The 16,503-nt window shown below is 43.0% G+C and overlaps 1 protein-coding gene across 6 annotated transcripts in view; it reads left to right on the top strand.

Moving 5' to 3' along the window:
• Positions 1–934: 934 nt before the first annotated feature.
• Positions 935–16,503, top strand: part of PRRG1 (proline rich and Gla domain 1) — a 30,842-nt gene continuing 15,273 nt past the window's right edge. The window contains exons 1-2 of one of the 6 annotated variants that reach the window (XM_071561050.1): positions 935–1,042; positions 1,245–1,318. The gene's annotated coding sequence lies outside the window, so the exon portion shown is untranslated. Of the gene's footprint in view, positions 1,043–1,070; positions 1,319–1,412; positions 1,761–1,960; positions 2,326–9,560; positions 9,648–16,503 lie in introns of those variants that run through there. The other 5 variants (XM_071560225.1, XM_071559420.1, XM_071562787.1 and 2 more) reach the window with 5 other exon arrangements.

Genomic DNA, 16,503 nt, shown 5'->3' with positions numbered 1-16,503 from the left:
ATAAATGTTTAATGTGGAAACTTCAATTTTTAATGTGGAACACGAGGGGTTTGGGGTTCCTGAAATGCACCTTCTGCGGGTGGGGCGGATCCAAGTGCACCTAAAGGCCAAGAACTCTGGAAAACAAGCCCATGGGTCCAGCAGCCACCCTTGGGGAATGCTCTGGAGGGGAAAAATCACGACTTTTGGTGCTCTCCATGAAAGACCACATTTGCCAGCATGTGTTTGTGTCCATCTTCCCTACAAGAACAGAGTGCATCTACCGATACAGGTTGTAGATCAGGAGGAATTTCTTTACAGAAAGGGTGATGCAACATTGGGACAGGCTGCCCAGCCACCGTCCCTGGAGGTGTGTGAGGACAGACCGAAGTGCCCCCTCGGTGCCACGGCCTGGGTGACAAGGGGCTGTTCAGCCACAGGTTGGACTCAGTGATCTCAGAGCTCTGTTCCAACCTGGCTGATCCACTGATTCTGTGATCCAGACAAACTGACACAAACTTTAGGGCTGGAAACGCCCTGCCGGAGGCAGCTGAGGCGACCCCCGGGGAGCCCGCGGAGCGCCCGGGCCGGCCCTGAGCGGGGTGTGGGCACCAGGCGGGAGAAGGGGAAGGGGCGGCCAGGAAGGGGCAGCTGGGAATGAGCGGCGGGGAAATGTTCAGTGGGGAAGGGGCAGCGGGGAAATGTCTGGCTGGGAAGGGGCAGCGGGGAAGGGGCGGCGGGGAAGGGGCAGCGGGGAAATGTTCGGCCGGGAAGGGGCAGCGGGGAAATGTTCGGCCGGGAAGGGCCGGCGGGGAAATGTCTGGCCGGGAAGGGGCAGCCGTGAATGGGCAGCGGGGAATCTGCAGCGGGACAGGGGCAGCAGCAGCGCCGAGTTCTCCGAGCCGCCCTCGCTGCCTCCCTCCCCGCCCGCCCTCGGGCGCATGCGTGGAGGCGCCGCCCGCTCCGCCGGGCGCGCAGCGGGATCGGGGCCAGCGGGGCCAGCGGGGCAGCAGCGCTGGGGCAGCCCCGGGGCACCCCTGGCCTGGCAGCGCAGCCTCGCCCGGTGAGTGCGGGGTGTCCGCGGAGGGGAAGGGGCTGCCCGGAGCAGGGACGGGCGGGGCGGTGCCCGGGGCGGGGGTCCCGTGTGGGGCTGCGCGGCGAGACCCGCGGAGGGGAGGCCGGGCCGTGTCCCCGCAGCCTCCGCCCCTCGCTGCGCTCCGGAGCCGCCGGGGAAACTTCTCTCGAGGGGTTTGTGCTATTTCCAGTTCAGCCAGCGAAGACAATGTGTGCACTGCAGTGAACAAAGGAAGATCCCGGCGGAGTTTGTTTCTTGGAAGAGGTTAGTGGCTGTCTCCGGAGCTGGCGGCTGCTGCTGCTGCGTTTTTCGCTGAAGTTTAAAAAACGCCAGCACCACCGCCAGAACAAGCCCACGGCCGTTTGAAGTTGTCATATCGCTGTCGAAGCTCTGCCCCACTTTGGGCAAGGTCACCCGCGGACCCCGCGGTGCCCGGACCGGGCGGTGGCGGAGGCGCAGGGGATTGGGAACCATCCTGACCCCTCCCGGCTCTGGGGACCCTCTGGAGCTGGCACGGGGATAGTTCATCCATATCCACAGGGAACAGGAGGCGCAGAGGGAGCCTCAGTGTCACCCCGGTTGGAGCTGGGATTGAAGGTTGTGTTGGTGGAGCGGTGACAGAGCAGGCAGTGCCTAAGGCTTGTTGGGAATAAACCAGAGGAATGGAGCCAGTGAGCAAAGGGGAGATTATTTCAGGTTTTCATAGGTAAGTCCGGGAAGAGAAGAGGGAAACTCATGCGGATTTTGGTGTTCTAGATTAAAATCAAAACCTTAAATTTACTATTACTCTTGGCTGTTGCTGTCACCAAAGTCGTGCTTTTTCGGCAGCTTGGCTGCTCGTTGCCACCTTCTGTCCCATCTTCTCCCCGTGCTGGCACCATGGTTCATACAGCAGGGAGGTAAAGTGGCACAGAGCGTTATCCGCAGGTTCACACCGACCTTCTGAACACTTTTTCTGATTAACCTAGTTAGTGATCACATCTGTTTCTCTGCACTGCCAGAGGGATGCTTATACTGGCTCAAGAAAACATGTGATGGGGAGGGAAAGAGTTTATTTTTGTCCTACACAGATGAGGAGGCATGTATGTAAAACGTTTTTAATGTATAAACATAGGCAGAGACACACCTGTGTAAAGGGATTGTGCAACTGCGATGTCGAGCATTCTGGCCCTTGTGTTGAACAGAGGGAGTGCCATTGATAAAGCAGCTGTGGGGGAGGTTTACAAGTGCAGGAGGTGATGAACAGTCTGAGGAGACTTATCCAAGTCAAGGTGAGTGAGATTGCAAGAGTAGTTCTTGATGGACCAGGGGAATGAAATTAGAAGCCAGAGAAGAGTGGACAGGGAACTTCTGTGTGAGAGCACTGCATGGAAACGAGAGTGAGATTTTAACTTGTGTTCAGCTGTCTCACTTCAACCTCTCTTAGACTAGAAAACTTTATTTTTCAAAGCAGATTAGACTAGAGCCTGGGATTCCCGAGTATCTCTGTTTCCTTGGAATTAGCAAATAAGAGAAAGTCTTTAAGCAAAACATGGTTTATCCATTTCTCATGCAAGTTCATCCAGAAATTTGTGCAACTAATGTGTTAGGTCAGAACAGCAGAGCATTGCATCTGGTTATAACATATGCAGGTGTTGGTATTTAATGTGGCACATCAGGGTTTTTCACTAGAAGTTGGTGGTTACACACAGTCAGAATGACTGCACTGATAGTGTCATTTCCAGAATTACTCAAAAATGGAGAACTGAAGTTTTTAAGTTAGCTTTAATTGAGTCTCTTCATGCATCTAGATTGAGCTACAGATTTTTATGTAGTAATAGTATATTGTTTATTGCATAAAAATTCACATTTTACTCAAGGTGTTAAAGAGATGAAGTATTTTGGTCTCATTTGCATTACTTTGATGTGTGATGTCAAGACATTTTCCGAATGTGACTCAAATCTGCATTATGTTCTGCTTTGACTATGGAATGATAAATTCTCTAGTGTCTTCTGTTAATACTTAATCACCTTATTATCTCAGTATGTGACACATTTCCCCCTTAACTGAGAAAACTCTCATAAGACATTCCAAATGAAGAATGAAAGACAAAACTGTGGAGGCCAAATCTGGTCCAGGTAGGTAGGATTTGATCTTTTTCAGGGTATTGAGTTCAGTGTCCTGGTTTATATTAAGTGCACAGGTGTAAATTAATTGAATATCTGGTCTAAGCCTATGCTGCTTTTGCAAATCAAGCAGTCAGATTTTGGGAGAGGCATCCCTAAAAAAAGTACATGTAGTTGGTGCCCACATTGAAATGGCGTTTTTAGGTAATTTTTCTAGAGTCATGAATAAGTTCTATGGCAAAAGCAGGATAAAATACACTTCAGGATGGTGCTGTCTTATTTTAGACTACAGCATTGTGAACCCTTTTTATTTTCTCTGTAATTTTAAACAGCTCTATTTTCCTTTGGTTCTCTTGTCCATCATTTTGTTCTGCCTCCCCCTGTGACCTCCCTCACTTGCGACTGTAGAACCATTTCCATATTGATCTGATGAGGCAGGTCACAGAATTAATCAGGTTAAAAAAAACCCTTATCTGACTTACTTTTGGCTCTTACCTGTCTCTGAGAAACAGCTGGATGGGCAGGGACCAGGAAATGTTGGTACCACTTACCCTGAGTGTGACTGCTGGGGAAAACCTAAACCATTTTGCCTATCCACTTCCTTCTTCTTACATGCTTCATTTCTTCACATTTACTCAACAAGTGACACCAGATTTCCCATAGACAAGAGTTCTAGTTCTTTTTTTCACCATCCTGTCAACAGCTTTTCCTTTCACTTCTCAGCTCCATCCTGAACTTTGCTGCTGGTTTTCCTCCTATCCTTTCAAGGAATTCCCTTGGGCTGTGTTTCCAGGATGCTGCCTTTCTCTGGCTGATGTTTCTTTAATGTTTGATTTGCTTCAGCCTCCAAAGGCAATCTGATTTCTTCACGCCACCCTTGCATCCTGTCCTCTTCCACATTTTAAACAAAAGCACTTGCAATATGCAGTAGAAAACCTTAAAGAGCTGGCAGGGGAGTGAACTGAATGACCTAATGTCTCGCCTCTGTTCTCCTGCCAGCTATTTTTGAGTTCAGATGTTGGTAACTATTTGACCTTTTAAAATCTAATCTGACAATACCCAGCCCTTTCCTTGTTTACTTTTGTTTGGTTTACTGTTAAGTAAACTTTGACCTACATTTTGAGGTCTGAAATACATTTGACCCATTCTTTTTTTGCCAGCATTTTCGATGGTACTGATTGTCAGGTAATCTGTGTTTTAGTCAAGGTTGCTGAATACCATTATTAAAATTCATACATTTGAAAAGTGAAGCCTGTCTTCATACTAGAAGTTAAAGAAACTACATCCTAACCACCTAAAATCACACAATGGATTTTGGCTTCCTAAGGAAACATATTTGTTGGGAGCTATTTTATGTGCATTCAGGCTATTGCTCATTTTTAGTGTTAGTTGGCATCTCATGTGCTAAGATCACACACAACATACTTCAGATTTTCATCTTAGTGTTCAGTCTGTACCAATATGATTACTCCCAAGAATGGTCAAATTAAGTGATGCTCAAATCCAGAGACCATGTCAAGTGTAGGATTGGAGTAGTTTATTGAAGATAAAAGTTCTGAATCCTCGTGGAGAATTCATTTTGTTGCCTGAAACTGCAGAACATCTGAGATTTTTTCCTTGTTTATACCAAGATGTTATACCCTTTTGTTGTAATTCTGCATGTTCCTGTTTTGCTGAGCTCTTTGTTTTCCTGAAGTGTAACAATGGATGCCATGGATCAGTTTCAGGATTCACTTTTCAGCAATTCCTCTTTAAAATCCCTGTCGCTGAATTAACTTTTTAATGTAACTGTCTAAGTGGAATAGTTATTATAATTAACTGTGTTTCTAAATGTTTCCTACTTGGCATTGACAAATGACTCAAAAAGTGTGACTTTGTTAGCCTGCTGGTGTGAGGCAGTTTGTGGAATTCTACCAGGAAATCAGGAATAGTGGCTTCATCTGACATGTGAACTTTTGCACCTGGCTGTACCTCCAGGTTTATAAGTGAGCTGTTGACTGACCTTGTGTGTGTTCTTCAGCTTTTATTTGCAGACTTTTACTCTTATTTGCTAAATAAACCTGGGAGGAGAAGCAACTTCCTGTCCCTAGTCTTCATTCTCATGGCTATGGAGAAGGGTTAAATGAGGTTTCAGCTGCAGGATTATTAGTTAAATCTCTTGCTGCTCTTCCTATGGATCTCTCCCATGGCAGATGAAATGAGCACAGTCCATGACATTTCATTTCAGTACTGCTGAGCAGTTCTGAGTCCCAGCAATGGAACAGACTCACTGTACTCTTTTCTGGTTTTACCCTTGGTTGTCAGAGCTGCGTGCAGCAGCAAAATAAAGGCATGGCACTCTCAGTGTGTGGCTGCGTAAGCAGCTTAACTGATCTAAGCTTCTCCTGCTGTCTGAAAACAGGAGTTCTTCCTTTTCCACTCCATCCTTGCTTCCCTGGTGCTGGCACTAGCACTCTGAACACTCTGCAGTCAGCTGAACCAGAAAGCTGATCTGTTTTATTGCAAAACAAGCATCCTGACACACACGGACACAAAAGGCTTTTCCACTGGTCTGGCCTTGGGAGCTGCTGGCCAGAACTGGCTTGGGGAAGGAGTGGGACTGTGTGGCTGCGTGTATGGGACCACCTTCTCAGACAGCTGTAGCTGGGATTGATCCAAGTGCTGACTCCAGAACTGTCAGTGGAGCAGCAGGGTGTCAGTGTCTTCCTCTGCTCATGTCTTTGAAGAACAGCAGCAAACTGTTCAAGAGGAAAGGTACAAGAAGTCCCTCAGAAGGGCCAAGAACGTGGTGAGCAGACCATGGGGTCAAACTCAGAAGCTGAGAAGAAAGGTGAACAAACTCATTTTTTATAGAAAGGCCACTTAAGGTGAACTGTAAAGAAGTGTCCAACTACAAGCTCACATGGAAGTATCAAAGCATTTCCACTGTGGCTGTTCTTTAGGAACTCTTGAAAAAGGTTTGGTCAAAGTTTTCATCTCATTATAAGAAAGAAATTTTTTACAGTGAGATCAATCATTCACTGGCACAGCCTCCCCAGGAACGTGGTGAAGTCCCTGTCACTGGAGGCTTTCAGGATGCAGTTGGACAGGGATGTCAGATAACCTCACCAGGGCTTGCTTTCCCACAGAAGATTGGACCAGACAAATCTCCTGAGATTCTTGCCAAGCTGGGCCACACTATGGCTCGATAATTTTTTGTGTGTGTAGTGAAGGGTTCTACACCAAAACCACAAAAGGTGGAGATGCACTGGCTGATGGGGTTTCTCCAGTGACTTCTGCAGTAAATAGACACATGTGAATGAGTTAACAGATCTGAAAGATATCAGTGATGTGTTTCTTTGCATTATAAGACTCCTCCAAATTTTCTGCATGCTGGGGTAGGTGTTCAGCTTTGTGGGGGTGTGGGGGAACACCCTTTAAATCCTCCAAAACCAAAATGTTAGACGTGTTAGATTCTTTAGAGGGTCTGTCAGTTGTGAATGAAGTTTTCAAGAGCTTACTTTATTTTAATTCTGTGTATGCTTTTGACTCAACTAAGATAAATTATGTCTTCAAATACAGTTAATTGCACACACATAAACTTGACACGTTAATTTGGCATATCAGCATTAGGAACTTTAATATGTGTAAGATGTCTTTGCCCTAAGTATTTTTAAACTGATTTCTGATATCTGGAATATCCTCTGCTTTGTTTTTGTTGCATACTTTTTTGTGCTTCCTACTCAGGCAGAATGGGTATTGTGCTGAATCACTTCCTAATGAGTAGGAGAGCAACAGTAGCATTATTGTTTTAGTTTTGGAAGCTGCTCTTGTTTTCTCAGTGCTAGAAAGTGCAGAAAACTCTTTGTAAGTATGACCTGATACTGGTGGGTTTATGACTGCTGGGATTCTTGCAGCTTTGTTTCATATGGATTTATGCCATGTAATTAAACCACTGTGGCTTAGTTTTACTGGGATCTCTGTTTCTTAATAAATGCCACTTTGAGTTACATGTTAATTCATGTTCCAGTCTTCTCTTGTGTTACAATGTTCAGAATGCCTCCATCCTCTAGACCAGTGTGCTTCCTTTAAGAAAACTTTAATGAACTTCAGGTTTTATACTGTTCTAAAGTAGTTGATTGGAAAGGGCCAGTGAGTAAAATTGTTGGACTAGAGGACACGAGGAAATCCAGGCAAAGCCCTTCTTACAGAAGGAAAACAACCTTGAAGTAGAAAACTGTGTTAATGCCCTTTGAAAAGAGATACTGTTTATGTTTTCAGTTTTTTCATTCTGAGTAATTCTGACAGAATTACACCCATTTAAAATAAAAATTGGTCCTTGACTTTAGTCTTGCTAAACCAAATGTGGTCCATGTTACACAGAGGCTGCAAGGCAGCTAAGGAGGGTTGCAAAACTAGCTGATGAGGTTAGTTTTGGTGGCAGATACAGTCTGGAAAGTTCATGTTTCCTTTCTGCTGCTGTTCTAGAGAGGAGGGGGTGGAGGAGGAGAGGGAGGTCAGTGGGAGAGGGCAAAGCTGTGGTGCTCAGAACTGCATCAGTGCACATCAGGAGGCCGATCCACAGGGAAGGGTGGGGAGCTGTGGCAGGAAAGGAGAAATTCCTTAGCTCCTCTTCAAGGCCAAAGCCAAAACATGTGTAAGCCAAATATGTAAAGAAGCTGGAGTACTTTCATGTGTAGGTTTGTTCAAATCCTACCACGGAAAATGAAGTGCAATGTAGTAAAATAACGTGTGCATCTTAACATTTGGAAGTGCAGGTAAAGCTGATGTGAGGGGTAATGGATGTGGGTGTTGAGAGAGGGGGAATAATGGTATTTTAAACAGGTTTTTGTCCCCTGTTTTGTAGGGCTGTTTACCCTTCTGTTTTACTGCAGCTGTCTTTGGATTCTGGTGGTGTACAAGTCTTTATGCCATTTCCCAGTATGACAGAAAACTTAATAAAACCTGTAAAGGAGTTGTGCCTCATTATCTTCTCCCTAGTTACCATATAATTCAATAAGATGAAAAATGGGTTTATGAGTCTTTCATAACTTCTATGCAATTTGATTTTTGGTTGACTGGAAAATGCCATTAAAACATGCTCTGAAATGTTGTCACATGTGCATTGCTTCAGGGGAGGACAGGCAGGGTGGAAATTAATATTAAAGCCTGCTGACAGTGCATAAACAGATGGAAGAGAAGGCTTTGTCTGCACATTTCTCTAGTTTAGTTTAGCACTTCATGAAGAAATTACCTTTTATTGGTTTGGGGTTCATTTTTCTTAATTATATGAGGTGTTAAGATGTTGGCTACCAAACAAGTGCTACATGCAATCTTTGTACAGAGGAGAACATTTGTGTCAACATAACTTTGTAAAGTGGTGGGCTGATGTTTGCTGTAAAATTATTGCATGCAAAACAAAGATGCCAATGTGAAATTATCCAGGCTTCTTTTCACTACAGAAATGCACATTCTGAGGTCTAGAATCTTTCTGGAGTTTTTTAACAGCTACTTGAAAAATACTAGTGGTTTAGAGAGAAACTGATTTTAAACATAGTTATTGCTCCTTGCCTTTCTCAGTATTCTAATAATTTCAAGAAAACCTCAGTGAATTGAGGGTAATCTTTTTCAAATGTATGGAATTGCCAGGCCTGTGAAAAGAGCAGACTTGAATATTGGATACAGATTGATACAGTGGACGGCTGAATTTTGTACAGGCATTTTGTGTTATTTGAAAATCCATAGAAAATGTTATTTGTGACACTTGGGTCATGGTTTTGCTTTATAAGATGTGTTGGGGAAGAAAGTATCTCTAAGAGTTTTAGAGCAGGATAAATGGTACATTGTTAGGTTTGGTCTTGTGACCTTTTGTCACTGGACAAACACTGTGCCTGCAGTGAAATTACATTTTTGTGCCCAGATACTGTTACTTGGCCCTTTCCTCTCATCCCTAGAGAGACACGATGTGAAGTATAGTGCTCTTTTTATTTTTTTAATTTTTATTTCTCTCCTACCTAATCCATAAAAGCTTTTCAAAGGTGTGTTATAATCTACTTTCTACTTACTCTGAAAGTTTTGATGAGTTGATTTGGGAGACCCAGAGCTAATGAAAAGGGGAAGTTTTAGATAGTAAGTAGGATCTATTCAAGAAACCTCTTGCCATCTATCAACTCAGTTTCTGGTTGTGTGGTGGTATTATGTGCTGATAGATACTCCTGTGGTCCTAACAGAGTTTAAACCACTTGGAGAGGAACTGGATGTAGTTACTCATTCCATACTGGGCACTGACCTGTTCCCTCCTTTCATAGCCAGGTAGTTACCAAAAAAAGGTATGTCTGGAGAATTGTGTTACAGTAATCACCAAATCTCTCCCTCATTTACTGAATTCCTCTTTATTTGTTTTAATCTATTTCTGCTTTTGTCCTGAACAGCATCCTATGGCAGCAAGTTTCATAAGTAAGGCACTGTGTGAAAATTCAGGTCCTTTGACTTGGTTCCATCAGCTGAGGTCAGTGGGTGCCCTCCAGTCCCTGATGTGAGAAGTGATGGTTGGCTTCCATGTGTTTTATCTTCTCTGCTCACAGCTGTGTAGCCAAGAGATCAACTTATCCTGGCAGAGTCTGTATGTTACAATTACATTAGCTCAATGTCTGCCTTCTCTGAATGGAGTGGTTTGTTATACAGTGATTATTTAAACACAAAGGGTTTTTTATTTTCATATAACTAGACATACGTAATTTTTAATCCATACACAATCTGATTTTCCACTGAAGTTGAGAGCTGCTGACTGTTCCTCAGTTTGTTGGCTGCAAAGCATCAGGAGATGGTCTGAACTACAAAATAAAATTTAGCTTGTTCATAATTTACAAAAAAACCAGAAGCAAACATTTCATTTGTATGAAAACAGGGACAAAAGAGGGGATGAAAATTAAATAGAGTGCACATTTGTAGCTTCTGGTTTAGGGAGGCTGTGAGTGAAAACATGCTATAAAAAACTCATCAATTCTGGTCCAGGTCGTGTGGGGGAGTTTCTTGAAAAGTGTGAGCAGGTCCATTGATTGATTTGTCTTACTATGAATTAAAAAGTACATGATAGTTACTCAATAAGCAGCTGACACTTTACTAGTATAACATAAGATTTATCAATATGTTATTTAACACTTCAGCCACCTTTGAATGTGTGGCAAAAGGATCATGTAGTTTCTCTGGCTTCTTGTGTATTGACTTCATGTGTTACTTTATGATTTTAGAAGCTGGTAACATTTTGGAGAGGAACGTGTTGGAAATATCAGTCATGGTGATCATAAACTGGATGTTAATTTTGTAGTCTGTAATTAAAAGTTTCCACTCTTTGGTGTGTGAGGGGAGAATGTGCTTTTTCATTTGTGGAGGTATTTTGGGTAGGTGAGGAGTGGCCAGGTTGTGTCCTAGTTCCTGGATTAGGTATCTCTGTGTGTGTCTTTTTCTGGTGTTTCTGAGCAACCACTCTGGAATTTCAGGGTTTTGGCCTGAGATTGGGCCCTGTTGGATCCTGTGTATTGGTGGTATTTCATTTCCGTAGTAAGAACATAACATTGGAAGACAAGAGACAAGCACATAAACTGAGGTTCAGAAATATCATTCACTGTGGTGAGGTGTTTTGGTTTTGAGGGGCGTTTTGCTTTTGAGAGGTTTTTTTGTTTGGTTGGTTTCCCCCCAAGGTAGAGGCTCACATTGCCTTTGTTTGTGTCAATGTGTTTGTCAAAGTCATTTTGTAGCTTTGCAAAAAGTTTTGCCAGACGTTCACTGTCATCCCTTTGAGTCTTTGCTGGGGGATCATTTGTGTAGTTTTTTCCTCACAGCTTCTTACCTGCTTTGAGTGTAGTCGTGCAATACACACTGGGTGTATCTGCAGGAACGGTTTGATTCAGATGAGGAGTATGTTTGGAAAGCAAATCTCCCAGTTGTCACCACTTACTCTGCTTTGGTTTGTGCTGCAGAATCATTTCAAAGCACTCTGAATTGGTTTTGGATGAAGGTAAACCAGACTCCAAGAGCACACCTGCTGCAGTCCCTCTGCCACACTTGTGCTCAGCTCATGAAAGCAACTTGGAGTTACCCCGAAGTAAAATTCTCGACCTGAGTTGTGTGAATGGTGTCCTCAGCACCAGCTGTTGTGTTCTTCAGGTGCACTCCTGTGGCTCTGCATTCCAAGCTAATGTGTCTATAGTCATGGATAGAGATTATTATTATGCATTTACAGGTAATTATTCGTGGCCACGGTAATTGGTTCAGATAAAGAGTCCAGCTATTCAAGCCTAGGTTAGAATAGATGATATCCAAGTGGGTGATAACCTGAGTTTGATTTGGAAGCTGACACTTAAACAGGAATTAGGTCAGGGAGCACCAGAGCTATAATGAAGCTGTTTTCTGGTTCCTGTTAGCTTTTGACCTTTCCTACTCTAATAATCTGAGTTCTCCTCCATTCTCTAACATGCTTATCCATAGTACCCAGCCCCTGGCCCAGATCACCACAATACTCTGGCACCTTCTGTGTGCTGGCAGTGCTCTTTCCCTGTTCTCATCTCTTCACCTTATTGAGTTCCCACCTCACAAAGGGCTTTGCAGGCTGTGGTTGGTCCTGAACATGGTATGTGATTCCTGACTATCTACTTTCTGCTGGCAAAATGGATAATGATTTACAGCCAAAGGCATCATGTTTCCTGAAATAATGCCACATTTGGAAAACTCATCTGTACTTCAATGAGACCATCAATGGATTTTCTCTGTTCTTCTTGGTCATTGATTTTTGTGGAAAACTTAAGGAAGCACAGTAAAAATCTCAGGGTTAGATTTAGTTAGAAGATATTAGGGAAGACTAGAGTGTACAATAAATAAATTACACAGTATCTTTAGTTTTGTGTCCAAACAAAATCAGGATAAAAATACATTCTGCTTTGGCAGCTTTGTTTAATTGTTCACCATTCTCACTTGAAAAAGAAGAACTGGTTGTTGTTGTATCAACACTTCAATGGATTATCGAGTTAAATGCTCTAAATTTGAATTCCTGAAGCCTAGAAGATTGTCTAACCTAAAGCAATGTCTTCTTATAATAGCTTACAGAAGAATGAGGTATCTGAAATTCTGCTCTCTGGGCTGCTGAGAAGGGCATGCTCTCTTGAGGATTTGTGGAATTCTGGTTTCCACACAGATAGTTATGTAAGTGTTCAATTCTCCCTCCCAGGAACTGTCCCAGATGGTCCCCAGGAGTTCTAAAACAATGCAACCCACCAAATCCTCCCATGCTGAAGCAAGAGTTTTGTTGCTTCTCCTGCCAGATGTCCTGGTTGCCCAAATATGTCTATCAGGAAAATGTCCTTGTCTGGTTTAGAAAGGGAGGGGAAGAAAGAGATGTCTTAGCTTACAGTAATTCCCCCTTTGAACTGGAGCAGCCTGGAAGTACCCAGAGAATAACCAGCCAGAATATTGTTGCAGACACAAACACTTCAGTGAAGAAGAGGTAATGAAGTTGAGACAGAGGCTTAAACTTCAGTCTTGTCCAGCTGAAGTCCTGTCCATCTGCAGTTGTGAGGAGCCACCTCCTCTCTTCTCCCAGGCACTCAGCAATAGGACAAGGGGGCACGATGGGCTCCAGTTCTGCCAGGGAGAATTTAAGTTGGAGATCAGAAAAAAGTTCTTTCCACAGAGAGTAATCAGGCATTGGAATGGGCTGCCCAGAGAGGGGGTGGATTCACCATCCCTGGAGGTTTTTAAACTGAGATTGGATGTGGCACTGAGTGCCATGATCTGGTAAAGGACTGGAGTTGGACCAAGGGTTGGACTTGATGATCTCAGAGGTCTCGTCCACCCCAATCAATTCTGTGATTCTGTGACAGGGTGGTGTTGGACAGATTGCTCAGGCTGCTTGTTCTGTGAGTAATGATCTGTTTGACTGGGTTTAAGATGCAGTGGCACTCTGCTAAGTACAGGTTTCTCTTAGTGATCTGGTCTGTGGATTTGAGTTCTTATGCAATCAGAATTAATGGTGATGCTTAAGATGTTGTGATCAGATGGCATCTACAAGGCAGAGGAGTTTTTTCAGTTCTCTGTTTTATCCTTGTCTGAGCTGGGACAAATATTTTACATCCTTGTCTGATAGTTTCCAAAGTGTTCCATCCCTCTTTATTCCTGCCAAGTTGCCTGAAAAACCTTGGTGTTGCAAGAAAACCAAACTTAATAAATACAGAATTCTCCTATATCTTACGGACTTTCTGTTCAGAGAAAAATCAGTCTATTTTTTCTAGTATTTGAATCCATGTAAATTTTTTTGTGCACTTTCCTGGGAAGAAAGTTCTTTGGAAAGAGATTGTAAGTGGAATTTTAGTCTTCTGTAACATTTTTTCCAAGTATGCAGAAAACATATGTGTTGGGACTGGCATTTTTAGGTAGGCACATGATACATTTTGAATAAATGGCAGTCAGTTATCTAAGTAACTCCACAGGATGACAGTGATAGTCTGTTAATATTTCTTCTAAACTGACCTCCCACGGGAGTGTTTCAGTTGTTGCATTGCACCTTATTTGGGACTAAGCTAGAAAAGGAGTGTTTACTTCTCAGGCTGAATGTCTACCTGTGTATTAGCATGGACCTGCTTTCATAGAAAGCTCCAGAAAACCCTAAGTATTTATAACTTTAAGAAATTATATAGCTGTTTGTGGTACCTGGTTGTAAATTGCATCCCAGTGTTTTCATAACTTGCACAGATGACAAAAGTAAAATTTGCAGCTGTGTCCTCTGTTAGAGTCATATTGCAGAATGAAAAATTCACTTCCCTCTTCCTTACCTGGAGGGTGTCAGGCACCTAAAAATCCCTCTCTGGCCGTGAGAGGAGCGTGGTGGCCTTGCGGAGTTTTAAGTCCCTGTTAATGCAGCAAGTGAGAAACTGAGGGACAATACAGCTGCTGCTTTACATTAGCTCATTTTCCTTCCTCTTTCTAATCCCTTCCCTGAAGGACTTGCTTTGTTCTTGATGTTCTGAATTCTTAGAACACATGACAGGGAGTGAGAAGTGCAGGCAGTTTTGTGTGCCCTCAGAGAGACCCTCTGTCCTTTAAGGGTACGTGCTGCACACGAGTTTCCATTAAACTGAGTGGGGAAGTGTACCCAGAAGAGGTGTGTGCTGCCAACTGAAGATGGTTATCTTAATAAATGCAACAAAATCTTGCAGAAATGTTGTCTTAAGCCAACAACTTTTAATGCTGAAATTAGTTATCTTCCTAATTTAAGGAAGATAAATGCAACAAAATCTTGCAGAAATGTTGTCTTAAGCCAACAACTTTTAATGCTGAAATTAGTTATCTTCCTAATTTAAGGAAGATAAATGCAACAAAATCTTGCAGAAATGTTGTCTTAAGCCAACAACTTTTAATGCTGAAATTAGTTATCTTCCTAATTTAAGGAATACGCTGCACTGCCAGAATATTACTTCACTTTGAAAATGTGTATAAAAATATTCTATCCTTTATGTTTATAGATAATGCAGGCAAGGTTTGGGCAGTTTAAAGATTGAGAAAAAAAAATTTAGTTATGGAAAAAGTGTACAAGCTTGGTTTGTTGCTTCCATATTAGTTCCTTAAACTTTCATGCAAAATGTTTCTCCGTGGTAAGAGGCTGCAGCCCTTTGGTGATGATCAGGGTGCTGCTGCTAAATAGCACAGGCCTTGTTGGTGTGTTTCCTTGTGTCTCACACATTTTATAACTCTTTTATTTCCCACTGAGTCACTGTAGTTCCTACTAGAAGTGGGTGGTTCATAGTTTCCTTGTTTTGTTTTTTAACCATTCTGTGGACAGCCAAGCTGGCAGCCAGGACAGGTCAGTGTTGGTTGGGCAGGGCAGCTGCCACTGAACTCCAGTCTGACACTCAGCGTGGCTGTAGAGCCATCCATGCTGTCCATCCTGCTGTCACTTTTTCCACAAGCAAATCTAAGGTGGTATGTAACCTTGTGGAGGGAATAATACATAGAATATCCAGGGAAGAGGGATTCCTGAAACAGTAAGCATTGATGTTACTAGTAAGGTGCTATTTGAAGGATGAGGTGAGGAATGTGTGTTTGTTCATGCATTTGTATATATATATTTATGGAAAGCATTGCTCTGTATATGTGGGCTTCAGTAAGGTTTGTGAAGACTTAAAAGCAGAAAACTAAATAGAGTTGGATAGAGGAATAAATGAGTCAGTAGCAGTCAAGATGTTCTTGTGGTATGGCCAGCCCTCTTCAGCTTCATTAGCAGGTTTATGATGGTAAAAAAGATGTTTGTACTCCTCTGTATTCAATCCCTTCTTCCAAGCCACCTTTGAACTATTTAGTCTGTTTGAACCAAGACTCTCAGAGTAGAAGACTGAAATATAACTAAACTCCTTTCCTTTAGAGCAAGGGACAGTTAAGTAGAGGGTAAAGGCAGGGGCAGTTCCTCTGCAGTGGGAGGGTCTGTTCTGTGAGTGAAGTGTCCATGTAGTGTCAGGGCAGTCATTGCCTTTGTCCTTAATCAACCTCTTGCCCAGTAGGCTTTTGGTTGTCATAGCACAAAGCTGTGATTTTTGGGAGCTTGGAAATGAAGAAGGTTGAGAAGAGAGAGAGAGAGAGGAAAGTCAGGGGAACATAGAAAAGGCACACATTTGTCAGAAAATGGATATACTTAGTTCCAGGATGCCCTAAATGCTTGTAATTGCTGTTAAGAATCTAATGTAGATCGATGAAGGGAAATGTCTGTACTACAGCCACTGTTTGGAAAGCTGTATTTGGTATTTCCTAGAATAGGACATACTGTTTCCTTCTGTAATGAGAGAGGTAAAAAGAAACATAATTCCTGTTTTTTCAGCCCCTTCACCAAATCTTCATTTTGTCACCAGCTCATAATACACCTGCCTTTGAAGAAATTAAGATGTGTTTTTCCTTCTGTGCTTTCTTTATTTTCCTCCCTCCACATTTTCCCCAGTTTCCCAGCCTGTGTGTGTCAGTGTTCTGATGTTCCTTCCCAGACCTCATGATATACCAAGCACCTAGAACCAGGTGCCAAGGCAGGGGCAGAGTGTCCTGCTCTGTTCCTGGCAGAAAACATCCTGTAGCAGAGGAGAGGCGTGGAAGTTCCCCTTGTTTCTACAACAGTTCCAAGTAGGCAGAGCTATCAGAGCTGTCTGGTTGTGACTCATGGATGTGGATGCATCATGGATTTTTTTTAAATAAATGTTGTTGAAATCCACACCAAAGTTATTTGTTAAGAGGATGAAATATTAAAGACTAACTGAATTTATTTCAGTAAAACAAATCCATTAGAGAGGGGGCAAGCATGACAAGGTATGTTTAATGCACAGCATTGCTGCCAC

Source organism: Pithys albifrons, chromosome 1 (genome assembly GCF_047495875.1).
Source record: "Pithys albifrons albifrons isolate INPA30051 chromosome 1, PitAlb_v1, whole genome shotgun sequence".
NCBI classification, from domain to species: domain Eukaryota; kingdom Metazoa; phylum Chordata; class Aves; order Passeriformes; family Thamnophilidae; genus Pithys; species Pithys albifrons.
Note: the sequence above shows the minus strand (reverse complement) of the source record. Positions and strands in the feature narration are given on the sequence as shown.